This window comes from Melanerpes formicivorus, unplaced genomic scaffold (assembly GCF_026170545.1).
Source record: "Melanerpes formicivorus ecotype bairdi unplaced genomic scaffold, bMelFor1.0.p_v2 SCAF_103, whole genome shotgun sequence".
Taxonomy (NCBI): Eukaryota; Metazoa; Chordata; class Aves; order Piciformes; family Picidae; genus Melanerpes; species Melanerpes formicivorus.
The window spans coordinates 1,186,794-1,199,475 of record NW_027142455.1 but is presented as its reverse complement, the minus strand read 5'-3'; positions in this window follow the sequence as shown (position 1 = coordinate 1,199,475).

Sequence of the window (12,682 nt, the reverse complement as noted above, 5' to 3'; positions counted from 1 at the left end):
GCTGCTCCTGCTGCTCCCGGCTGCTCCTGCTGCTCCCTGCTGCTCCCTGCTGCTCCCTGCTGCTCCCTGCTGCTCCTGCTGCTTCTGCTGCTCCTGAAGCTCCTGCTGCTCCTGCTGCTCCTGCTGCTCCCTGCTGCTCCTGCTGCTTCTGCTGCTCCTGAAGCTCCTGCTGCTCCTGCTGCTCCTGCTGCTCCTGCTGCTCCCTGCTGCTCCCTGCTACTCCCTGCTGCTCCCTGCTGCTCCTGCTGATCCCTATTGCTCCTGCTGCTCCCGGCTGCTTCTGCTGCTCCCTGCTGCTCCCTGCTGCTCCCTGCTACTCCCTGCTGCTCCCTGCTGCTCCTGCTGATCCCTCTGCTCCTGCTGCTCCCTGCTGCTCCTGCTGCTCCTGCAGCTCCTGCTGCTCCTGCTGCTCCCTGCTGCTCCCTGCTGCTCCTGCTGATCCCTCTGCTCCTGCTGCTCCCTGCTGCTCCCTGCTGCTCCTGCTGCTCCTGCTGCTCCTGCTGCTCCCTGCTGCTCCCTGCTGCTCCTGCTGCTCCTGCTGCTCCTTCAGCTCCTGCTGCTCCCTGCTGTCCCTGCTGCTCCTGCTGCTCCCGGCTGCTCCTGCTGCTCCCTGCTGCTCCTGCTGCTCCTGCTGCTCCCTGCTGCTCCCTGCTGCTCCTGCTGCTCCTGCTGCTCCTGCTGCTCCCTGCTGCTCCTGCTGCTTCTGCTGCTCCTGAAGCTCCTGCTGCTCCTGCTGCTCCCTGCTGTCCCTGCTGCTCCTGCTGCTTCTGCTGCTCCTGAAGCTCCTGCTGCTCCTGCTGCTCCCTGCTGTCCCTGCTGCTCCTGCTGCTTCTGCTGCTCCTGAAGCTCCTGCTGCTCCTGCTGCTCCCTGCTGCTCCCTGCTACTCCCTGCTGCTCCCTGCTGCTCCTGCTGCTCCCTGCTGCTCCTGCTGATCCCTATTGCTCCTGCTGCTCCCGGCTGCTTCTGCTGCTCCAGCTGCTCCCTGCTGCTCCCTGCTGCTCCTGCAGCTCCCTGCTGCTCCCTGCTGCTCCCTGCTGCTCCTGCAGCTCCCTGCAGCTCCTGCAGCTCCCTGCTGCTCCCTGCTGCTCCTGCTGCTCCCTGCTGCTCCCTATTACTCCTGCTGCTCCTGCTGCTCCCTGCTGCTCCGTGCTGCTCCTGCTGCTCCGTGCTGCTCCTGCTGCTCCCTGCTGCTCCTGCTGCTCCCTGCTGCTCCTGCTGCTCCTGCTGCTCCTGCAGCTCCCTGCTGCTCCCTGCTGCTCCTGCTGCTCCCTGCTGCTCCTGCAGCTCCCTGCTGCTCCCTGCTGCTCCCTGCTGCTCCATGCTGCTCCCTGCTGCTCCCTGCTGCTCCTGCTGCTCCTGCTGCTCCTGCTGCTCCTGCTGCTCCCTATTGCTCCTGCTGCTCCCTGCTGCTCCCTGCTGCTCCTGCTGCTCCTGCTGCTCCTGCTGCTCCTGCTGCTCCCTATTGCTCCTGCTGCTCCCTGCTGCTCCCTGCTGCTCCTTCTGCTCCATGCTGCTCCTGCTGCTCCTGCTGCTCCCTGCTGCTCCTGCTGCTCCTGCTGCTCCCTGCTGCTCCCTGCTGCTCCTTCTGCTCCATGCTGCTCCCTATTGCTCCTGCTGCTCCCTGCTGCTCCCTGCTGCTCCTTCTGCTCCATGCTGCTCCCTGCTGCTCCTGCTGCTCCCTGCTGCTCCCTGCTGCTCCTGCTGCTTCCTATTGCTCCTGCTGCTCCTGCTGCTCCTGCTGCTCCCTGCTGCTCCTGCTGCTCCTGCTGCTCCCTATTGCTCCTGCTGCTCCTGCTGCTCCCTGCTGCTCCCTGCTGCTCCTGCTGCTCCCTATTGCTCCTGCTGCTCCTGCAGCTCCTGCTGCTCCTGCTGCTCCCTGCTGCTCCCTGCTGCTCCCTGCTGCTCCTGCTGCTCCCTGCTGCTCCCTATTGCTCCTGCTGCTCCCTGCTGCTCCCTGCTGCTCCCTGCTGCTCCTGCTGCTCCCTCCTGCTCCTGCTGCTCCCTGCTGCTCCCTGCTGCTCCCTGCTGCTCCTGCAGCTCCTGCTGCTCCTGCTGCTCCCTGATGCTCCCTGCTGCTCCTGCTGCTCCCTCCTGCTCCTGCAGCTCCTGCTGCTCCTGCTGCTCCCTGCTGCTCCCTGCTGCTCCCTGCTGCTCCTGCTGCTCCCTGCTGCTCCCTATTGCTCCTGCTGCTCCCTGCTGCTCCCTGCTGCTCCCTGCTGCTCCTGCTGCTCCCTCCTGCTCCTGCTGCTCCCTGCTGCTCCCTGCTGCTCCCTGCTGCTCCTGCTGCTCCTGCTGCTCCCTGCTGCTCCCTGCTGCTCCTGCTGCTCCCTCCTGCTCCTGCTGCTCCCTGCTGCTCCCTGCTGCTCCCTGCTGCTCCTGCAGCTCCTGCTGCTCCTGCTGCTCCCTGCTGCTCCTGCTGCTCCCTGCTGCTCCTGCTGCTCCTGCTGCTCCTGCAGCTCCCTGCTGCTCCCTGCTGCTCCTGCTGCTCCTGCTGCTCCCTGCTGCTCCTGCTGCTCCTGCTGCTCCCTGCTGCTCCAGCTGCTCCTGCTGCTCCCTGCTGCTCCCTGCTGCTCCAGCTGCTTCTGCTGCTCCCTGCTGCTCCTGCTGCTCCCTGCTGCTCCCTATTGCTCCTGCTGCTCCCTGCTGCTCCCTGCTGCTCCCTGCTGCTCCTGCTGCTCCCTCCTGCTCCTGCTGCTCCCTGCTGCTCCCTGCTGCTCCCTGCTGCTCCTGCAGCTCCTGCTGCTCCTGCTGCTCCCTGATGCTCCCTGCTGCTCCTGCTGCTCCCTCCTGCTCCTGCAGCTCCTGCTGCTCCTGCTGCTCCCTGCTGCTCCTGCTGCTCCCTGCTGCTCCCTGCTGCTCCCTGCTGCTCCTACTGCTCCCTATTGCTCCTGCTGCTCCCTGCTGCTCCCTGCTGCTCCCTGCTGCTCCTGCTGCTCCCTCCTGCTCCTGCTGCTCCCTGCTGCTCCCTGCTGCTCCCTGCTGCTCCTGCTGCTCCTGCTGCTCCCTGCTGCTCCCTGCTGCTCCTGCTGCTCCCTCCTGCTCCTGCTGCTCCCTGCTGCTCCCTGCTGCTCCCTGCTGCTCCTGCAGCTCCTGCTGCTCCTGCTGCTCCCTGCTGCTCCTGCTGCTCCCTGCTGCTCCTGCTGCTCCTGCTGCTCCTGCAGCTCCCTGCTGCTCCCTGCTGCTCCTGCTGCTCCTGCTGCTCCCTGCTGCTCCTGCTGCTCCTGCTGCTCCCTGCTGCTCCTGCTGCTCCTGCAGCTCCCTGCTGCTCCTGCTGCTCCCTGCTGCTCCAGCTGCTTCTGCTGCTCCCTGCTGCTCCTGCTGCTCCCTGCTGCTCCCTGCTGCTCCAGCTGCTTCTGCTGCTCCCTGCTGCTCCTGCTGCTCCTGCTGCTCCCTGCTGCTCCAGCTGCTTCTGCTGCTCCCTGCTGCTCCTGCTGCTCCCTGCTGCTCCTGCTGCTCCTGCTGCTCCCTGCTGCTCCTGCTGCTCCTGCTGCTCCCTGCTGCTCCTGCTGCTCCCTGCTGCTCCCTGCTGCTCCCTGCTGCTCCCTGCTGCTCCCTGCTGCTCCTTCTGCTCCCTATTGCTCCTGCTGCTCCCTGCTGCTCCCTGCTGCTCCCTGCTGCTCCCTGCTGCTCCCTGCTGCTCCTGCTGCTCTGGTGAAGAAATGTGGCCAGGTTTGGATGGCTGCATGGAGAGCAAGCAGAGCTCTCAAGGCTGGAGAGACAGAATGGGACTGATCCAAGGCTTCTCAGAGAAAATCATCAAACCCTAGACTGTGTAAGGAGAGAATAAAGGATCATAGTGTGCCTTTGGTTGTCTGAGGCCTTCAAAAGCATCCAGCCCAGCCCCCACCCTGCCCTGCAGGCTCAGCACCAAACCATGGCCCTCAGCACCAGGCCCACAGCTGCTGGGACACCCCCAGGCATGGGGACTCCAGCACTGCCCTGGGCAGCCTCTGCCAAGGGCTCACATCCCTTCCATGGCAGAAAGATTTCCTCCTCTCCAGCCTCAGCCTCCCCTGGGGCAGCTTGCAACCATCTCCTCTGCTCCTGTCCCTTGGCACCAAGGAGCAGAGGCTGCCCCCTCCTCACTCCAACCTCCCTGCAGGGAGCTGCAGAGAGGGGGCAGGAAGGCAGACACTGGAGGGTGCTGCTCTGCCTCCTTTCTCCCCTCCCTCCACAGTTCCCTGTCACCTCCATGTGACTGAGCACCATCTCTGAAAGTGAGAGCCATCCTGCTCTTGGATAGTTCATTGCCTCTGTGTCTTTGAGGCATCTTTTGGTTCCTGGATTTTATGCCTGGCATCCCTGGAAGGCTCTGGGATGGCCTTGGCACAGCTGAGACTCTGGCTCTGGCTCCAGCAGTGAGTGCAAAGACTTCCCACTTACTGCTGGCATCCAGCTGCAGCATCCCCAGGACACACTTGTCAGGAGAGGCAGAGATCCTACTGCTGTGGACAGAGGAAGAGCTAAAGCAGCTGCACCACATAGGCTGTGCCCTCTGAGACCATTTCTGTGCCTAGACCCCAGGCTGTGCTTTGTGAGGGTCTGCAGAGCTGGGAGGGCTTCACAAAGCAGCATGGAGTGATGCCACCAGGAGCAGCAAGGGGGGAGGAATGCCCTCCTAGGAGCATCAGAAGCTCAGCCTTGCTCCTTTGTGTCCTGCCCAGTACCCTGGCTGCTGAAGCTGGGGGGGGTGGGTGACCCCCAAGCCCCTGACCATCATCTCTCAGCAGTCCAGGCTGACTGAGGCAGCTCCACTTGACTGGAGGTTGGGGAATGTGATGCCCATGGATGAGAAAGGCCATAGGGAGGACCTGGTGAACTCCAGACCTGTCAGTCTCATGGCCAAGGGCAGCCTGGGCTGCAGCCAAGGCAGTGTGGCCAGAGCTGGAGAGAGGATCCTGCCCCTCTGCTCTGCTCTGGGGAGACCTCACCTGCAGGGCTGGGGCCAGGGCTGGAGCCCTCAGCACAGGAAGGACCTGGAGCTGATGGAGAGGCTCCAGAGGAGGCCATGAGAATGCTCAGGGGGTTGGAGCAGCTCTGCTCTGGGGCCAGGCTGAGGGAGCTGGGGCTGTGCAGCCTGGAGAGGAGAAGGCTCCAGGCAGACCTCAGAGCAGCCTGCCAGGACCTGAAGGGGCTACAAGAAGGCTGCAGAGAGACTGTGCCCAAAGGCCTGCAGGGACAGGCCCAGGGGCAGTGGCTTCAGAGCAGAGCAGAGCAGGTGGAGATTGGATGTGAGGAACAAGTTCTGCCCCAGGAGGCTGCTGGAACACTGCAGCAGGCTGCCCAGGGAGGTGGCTGAGGCTCCATCCCTGGAGCTGTTCCAGGGGAGCTGGAGAGGGCTCTGGGCAGCCTGCTCCAGGGGAGGATGTCCCTGCTGGGTGCAGGGCTTGGGCTGGCTGAGCTTTGGAGCTCCCTCCCAGCCCAGCCCAGGCTGTGCCAGGGGAGGCCACAGAGGACATCGTGCAGCACATCCAGGACAAGCAGGGATCAGGCCCAGGCAGCTTGGGGTTATGGATCCTGCTTGTCCAGCCTGATCTTGTGTTGCCAAGGTGTCTCTCTCAGGGGTGGGGGAAGGGCTGTTGGGTGCCTGGGCTGTAGTAAGGCCTTGAGCACAGCTCTCACAGCATCCTCTGGCACAAACTGCTGCCCAGGGCCTGGGCACTCTGTGCTGGGTCAAGCACTGGCTGGGTGGCCAGGCCCAGAGAGTGGTGCTGAGCAGAGCTGACTCCAGCTGGGGGCTGCTCACCAGTGCTGCCCCCAGGGCTGAGTGCTGGGGAAGGTTCTGTTGGACATCTTAGCTGATGGCCTGGACAAGGGGAGTGAGGCAGCCCCAGGCAGGCTGCAGATGGCACCAGGCTGGGTGCCAGAGGGGAGCTGCTGCAGGGCAGGAAGGCTCCAGGCTGGAGCCATGGCTGAGGCCAGTGGGATGAGGTTCAACAAGGCCAAGGGCTGGGTCCTGCCCTTGGGTCACAGACAGCCCAGGAAGGCTCCAGGCTGGGGGCAGAGTGGCTGCAAACTGCCCAGCAGAGGAGGCCCTGGGGGTGCTGGTGTGGCCTCAGCAGTGCCCAGCCCAGGGGCACCATCCCTGCCCTGCTGCTGCTGCCCACAGCATTGCTGCTCCAGGCCAGGCTGCTGCTGCCCTTCTTGCCCCCCTGGGCACTGCTGGCTCAGCTTCAGCCTCTCAGGGGTGCTGGGAGCAGCCTGGGCAAGCTCTGGAGAGCAAACCCAGATTCTGCTCACCCACATTCAGGGCTGCTTGGCTGCCTCAGCTCCTCAGGCTGTGAGCAAACACAGCCCTGGGGTTCCACAGGGGGTGACAGGGACCTTTGCTCCTGTCTCCAGGGGCAGAGCTGATGAAACCTTTGCTGGGGGAGGGAAACTGCTGGCCCAGCAATTCCTGGGGGCAACGTTGCAGCAGCTCTCCTCTCACCTGACCAAACCTTTGACATCTTACTTCTCTTCCATCTCTCTCTTCAGTGCCTACTGCTAGGCAAGCAACTGCAAACCATTCCCAACCCCTGGCCCTCCCCCATGACTGAGGAGAGAGACCCTGGGTTCACCCCCACCTCCAGCCTGGACCTCTCTTTAGGGCCATGGCTGCCAGCCCAATGAATTCCTCATTCCTGATGCACTTCCCACAGCTGGCCTGGGCTCAGTGTGAGAGGAGAAGCTCAGAGCAGGGAGAGAGCTCAGCAGCAGCAGCCAGGAGCCAGCAGCTGTGGCACAGCCTGGCTGCTGGGGGGCTGCAGCTGCTGCCCTGGCTGAGGGGAGAGCCAGGGCTGAGAGAGAGCCTGTCCTGCATGAGCAAGGCTGAGGAGAGCAGCTGCTCTGCCAGGTCTGCTCTCCTTGCTGCTCTGCATTTCACTCCCTGCCCAGCCTGGGCTCACAAAGCTCCTGAGAGAGACCAGGCTCTAACCAGCTCCTCCCTGCCCATGGTCTGTGCCAGTTCCAGAGCAGGGAGCTGAGATGCCCAAAGCAGGAGCACACAGGGTGCTGGTGCTACCCAGAGCCACAGGAGGCCTTTGGCTGGCAGAGCCCTGCAAGAGCATCCAGCCCAGCCCTGCAGGCTCAGCACCAAACCATGGCCCTGAGCACCAGGCCCACAGCTGCTGGAACCCCCCCAGGCATGGGGACTCCAGCACTGCCCTGGGCAGCCTCTGCCAAGGGCTCAGATCCCTTCCAGGGCAGAAAGATTTCCTCCTCTCCAGCCTCAGCCTCCCCTGGGGCAGCTTGCAACCATCTCCTCTGCTCCTGGCCCTTGGCACCAAGGAGCAGAGGCTGCCCCCTCCTCACTCCAACCTCCCTGCAGGGAGCTGCAGAGAGCAAGGAGCTCTCCCTCAGCCTCCTCTGCTCCAGCCTCAACCCCCCCAGCTCCCTCAGCCCTCCTCTAGCCCAGGGGCTCCAGGCCCTTCTCCAGCCTGGCTGCCCTGCTCTGGACAGGCTCCAGCCCCTCAATGACCTTCCTGCAGGAGGGCCCAGAGCTGAGCACAGCACTGCAGCTGTGGCCTCAAATCCCAGTGCTGAGCACAGGGGGATGATCCCCTCCTGGCCCTGCTGCCCACCCTGCTTCTGACCCAAGCCAGGCTGCCTTTGGCTTTCTTGGCCCCCTGGGCACTGCTGGCTCCTGCTCAGTGCCTGCCACCCAACCCCCCCAGGTCCCTCTCCCAGCTGCAGCTTTCCAACCACACCTCCCCAGCTCTGGAGCTCCCCATGGGGTGGTTGGGAGCCAGGGGCAGGCCCTGGCCCTTGGCCTTGTTGAACTTCACCCAAGGAGCCTTGGCCATGGCTGTGACCTGCCCAGAGCCTGCTGTGAAGCTTCCCTAGGCTCTAGCAGCTGGACTCAGCCTCCCAGCCTGGTGCCACCTGCAGACTTCAGCAGTGGTGTCTGGGAGAGGAAATTGTCCACTGCAGACATGAGTGAGGAGCATGGCACCCAAAGAGGCCACACAGAGCCTGTGCTCCCCTGGCAGGCAGGGAAGATGCTCTGGGCCCTGCTGGCCACACAGCACTGCTGCTTAGCACTGCTGATGTGTCTGGACAGCTTTGGAGATCAAAGCCTGGAAGGGCTGGAGATGGTGATGGATGAGAGGAAGGGGAGCCCAAAGACACTGAAACCAAGCCTGGCCTCTGCAGGGAGAGCAGGAGAGAGGCTGGCAGAGCAGAGACTCCCTTCTGCTGTCACCATGCAGCTGAAGGCTGCCCGAGAAGGCTGGGCAGGGAACCATGGCAGGATCTGGGCAGGGGTGAGGCTGGCTGCAGGAGCACACACTGCAGCACCAGCAGCCCCTTCTCCTTCCACTGGCCTCTGCTCCTTGCCTCCCAAGTGATGTTCCCCCTGGGCTCAGCACTGTGAGGCCACCCCTTGAGTCCTGGGCTCAGTCCTGGGCTCCTCACTCCAAGAGGGACACTGAGGGCTGGGGCAGGGCCAGAGAAGGGCAACAGAGCTGGGGAAGGGTCTGGAGAGCAGGGCTGGGGAGGAGCAGCTGAGGGAGCTGGGGGGGTTCAGCCTGGAGCAGAGGAGGCTGAGGGGAGAGCTCTTTCTCCCAGCTGCCTCCTGGAGCAGCAGGTGGCACTGCCTGGCCCTGTGCCCTTCCTCAGAGCAGCCCCAGCAGGCTGTCTGGAGGCCATGGCCCCTCTCATCTCGCTGAGCTTTGCTCCCAGGGCTGGCTGGAGCAGCAGGCAGGTGCTGGAACCCTCTGCCAGCTGCCCAAGCCTGCTTTAGGACAGCCCAGGGCCCTCCCCACGTGGGCTCACACATAGCTTCAGTCCCCTCCTTGTGTCCCACTCCCCACAGCTGTTCCTCTCCAGCATGTGGCCCTTGCCCACAGGTCCCTAAGCTGCTTGGCTTTGCTGCTGGCTCCCACAGGAAAGCTGAGTGGCCCCATGGAAGCCCTGTGCCACTGCACAGCCCTCTGGAACAGGGATCTGTAGCAAGGTAATGGGAACCACCAGGCATGCCCAGCCCTCAAACCATCCCACCCCTGCTGCCTTCTGGAATAGCAATGCCAGGCTGCTCCTGGGAGCAACAGGGCCTGCCAGAGGCCACTGAAGGGTGCTGTGCCTCTGGGGAAGCCTCCTGGCCCTGCTGGGTCCACCTTGAGACCTGTGAGCTGGTACCAGCTCTGTGGGACTGCTTTGGCTTTATCCTGCTCTTAGTGCAGCTCCAGACTCACAGCTTCACAGATGGCATCAGGCTGGGAGGGAGCCTCCAGGGGCATCCTGTGCCACCCCCTGCCATGGGCAGGGACAGCTCCAGCCAGAGCCCAGAGCAGGCTGCCCAGGGACACAGCCAGGCTGAGCCTGAATGGCTCCAGGGATGGAGCCTCAACCACCTCCCTGGGCAGCCTGGGACAGAGTCTCCCCAGCCTCCCTGGGCACAACTCCCTCCTGAGCTCCAACCTGACTCTGCCCTGCTCCAGTTCCAAACCCTTGCCCCTTGGCCTATCCCCACAGCCCCTCCTGAGCAGTCCCTCCCCAGCTGCCTGCAGCTCCCCTGCAGGTATTGAACTGCAGCTCTGAGCTCTCCCTGCAGCCTTCTCCTCTCCAGGCTGCACAGCCCCAACCCTTCCAGCCTGGCCCCACAGCAGAGCTGCTGCAGCCTCTGAGCATCTCTGTGGCCTCCTCTGGAGCCTCTCCAGCAGCTGCAGGTCTCTCTTGTGCTGGGTGCCCCACAGCTGGCCCCAGCCCTGCAGCTGAGGTCTGCCCAGAGCAGAGCAGAGGGGCAGGATCCTCTCTCCAGCTCTGGCCACACTGCTTTGGCTGCAGCCCAGGCTGCCCTTGGCCTTCTGTGCTGCCAGTGCCCATTGCTGCCTCCTCTCCAGCTTCTCCCCCCCAGCTTCACCCCCAAGGCCTTCTCTGCAGGGCTGCTCTCAACCTCCTCACCCCCAGCCTGGATGGGTGCTGAGGGCTGCCCTCAGCTAGGGGCAGGACCTTGCACTTTGCCTTCTTGAGCCTCCTGAGGCTCTCCTCAGCCACCTCTGCAGCCTGGGCAGGTCCCTCTGGAAGGCTCCAGCCTGTCCTTACCAAGCCCAGCACCCAGCCTGGTGCCAGCTGCAGGCTTGCTCAGGGAGCCTCAGTCTCTCTCTGTGGCACTGATGAAGGTATTGAATCTTTCTTCTGGATGCAGCTCCCCCAGCTCAAGGCAGCTGTGGGGAGAAGCCTTCTCCTGGCTCCCAGGTGAGCCTGCTGCCCAGGAGAGAGTCCTTCCACCCTCAGCAGGGTGAGTCACTGTGCCCACACAGGTAAACCACTCAGGGAATTTTCCTCCTCATTCTCTCCAAGCCTCTCTAATGAGCCTCAGGCAGCATTAGGTTTGGAGCTATTCAGATGGACTGGAGGTTGGTTTCCAGGCTGGCCCTGGCCATGTCTGCCTGGTTTGGCTGTGTCTGGGACAGCCTTGGGAAGCTCACTCTGGGCTTGGATCCTTGCACAGCTTCTCCTGTAGGAAGTGTTGGTGATGGGGCTCTTGGGGCTGGAAAGCAGAATGCCCTGGAGAATCCTGGAACCACAGAGGGGTAGGGGCTGGAAGCGACCTCTGGACATCACCCAGCCCAACCCCCTCCAGAGCAGGGCACCCAGGGCAGGGCACCCAGGAACACAGCCAGGGGGGATTGGGTCCATGGCCCAGGGGAGGCCAGGGACAAGCAGAGTCCCTCAGGGATCAGTCCTGGGCCCAGGCTTGTTCAACACCTCTGTGGGTGCCATGGACAGTGGCACTGAGTGCACCCTCAGCAGGGTTGCTGATGACACCAAGCTGTGTGGTGCAGCAGACAGCTGGAGGGAAGGGATCCATCCAGAGGGAGCTGGGCAGGCTGCAGAGGTGGGCACAAGCCAACCTCAGGAGGTTCAACCAGACCAAGGGCAGGGTCCTGCAGCTGGGTGGAGGCAATCCCAGGCACAAATGCAGGCTGGGCAGGGACTGGCTGGAAAGCAGCCCTGAGGAGAGAGCCTTGGGGGTGCTGGGGGAGGAGAAGCTCCCCAGGAGCTCTCAGTGTGCACTTGCAGCCCAGAAAGCCAACCAGAGCCTGGGCTGCAGCAGGAGAAGTGTGGCCAGCAGGGCAAGGGAGGTGATTCTCCCCCTCTGCTCAGCTCTGGGGAGACCCCACCTGGAGTACTGCCTCCAGTTCTGGAGCCCCTATGACAAGAGGGATCTGGAGGGGCTGGAAGGTGTCCAGAGCAGGGCCAGGAGGATGAGCAGAGGGCTGGAGCACCTCTCCTGTGAGGACAGACTGAAGGAGTTGGGGCTGTTCAGTCTGGAGAAGAGAAGGCTCCCAGGTGACCTCATTGTGGCCTTCCAGGATCTGAAGGGGGCTCCAGGAAGGCTGGGGAGGGACTGCTCAGGATCTCAGGCAGTGCTAGGACTAGGGGGAATGGAATGAAGCTGGAGGTGGGGAGATTCAGGCTGGAGGGGAGGAGGAAGTTCTTCCCCATGAGAGTGGTGAAGGCCTGGAATGGGTTGTGCAGGGAGGTGGTTGGGGCCCTGTCCCTGGAGGTGTTTAAGGCCAGGCTGGCTGAGGCTGTGGCCAGGCTGATCTAGTGTGGGGTGTCCCTGCCCATGGCAGGGGGGTTGGAACTGGATGATCCTTGTGCTCCCTTCCAACCCTGACTGATACTGTGATACTGTGATTGGAAAGCCCCAGAAGGAGACTCCACAACCTCTCTGGGCAGCCTGCTCCAGGCTCCAGTATCCTCACACCAAACAACTTTCTCCTCCTGCTGAGGTGGAGCCTCCTGGGTTCCAGTTTGTGGCCATTGCCTCCTGTCCCATCACAGGACAGCACTGAGCAGAGCCTGGCCCCTTCCCCTTGACACCACTCCTCAGATCTTTGTAAGCATGAATAAGATCTCCTCAGCCTTCTGCAGGCTCTCAGCCCCAGGGCTCAGCCTTCCCTCCTCACACAGCTGCTCCAGGCCCTTCAGCATCCTCACAGCCTGCCCTGGCCTCTCTCCAGCAGTTCCCTGTCCCTCTGGAGCTGGGAAGCCCAGCACTGGCCACAATCCTGCAGGTGTAGGCTCAGCAGGGCAGAGCAGAGGGGGAGGAGAAGCTCCCTGCTGGCCACACTCTGCTTCATGCAGCCCAGGCCCCCATTGGCCTTCTTGGCCACCAGGGCACACTGCTGGCTCATGGATAACTTATAGTCCCCCAGGACTCCAGGGCTGTTCTCCATGGAGCTGCCTTCCAGCAGGTCAATCAGCTGGAGTCTGTGCTGGTGCAGGCAGTTTCTCCTCCCCAGGTGCAGAACCCTCCCCTGAAGGAGCAGGAAAAGCTCCTCATGACCTGGGCTTATTCCCTCTGCTTTTCCAGGGCTTGTGCTTCCTCTTCCAAGCTCCTCTGCTGGCTGTGCTGCAGGAGCCAGCAGCTTGGCACCAGATCATCGTGCAGGAGCTTTGCTGGAGCCAGCTGGGCTCGGTGCAGCACAGGAACCAGCCCAGAGGGTCCAGTGCAAGCTCAGCCCCGGCCCAGCAGCAGCCCCCAGCACCCCTGGGGCTCATCCCCATGGGCATCAGGCAGTGCAGAGGGGACAAGCTCTGCCCTGCAGGGGCCTGGGCTGGAGGGGCTGCAGGAGGAAGATTTAGCTCCTCAGCCAGAGGAGTTTGGACTCGAGGACACAGCCATGGCAGAGCTGCAGCTTGCTCACTGTGCAAGGTGGAGAGGGAGGGAGCAGATGGGAACCAGGCTGT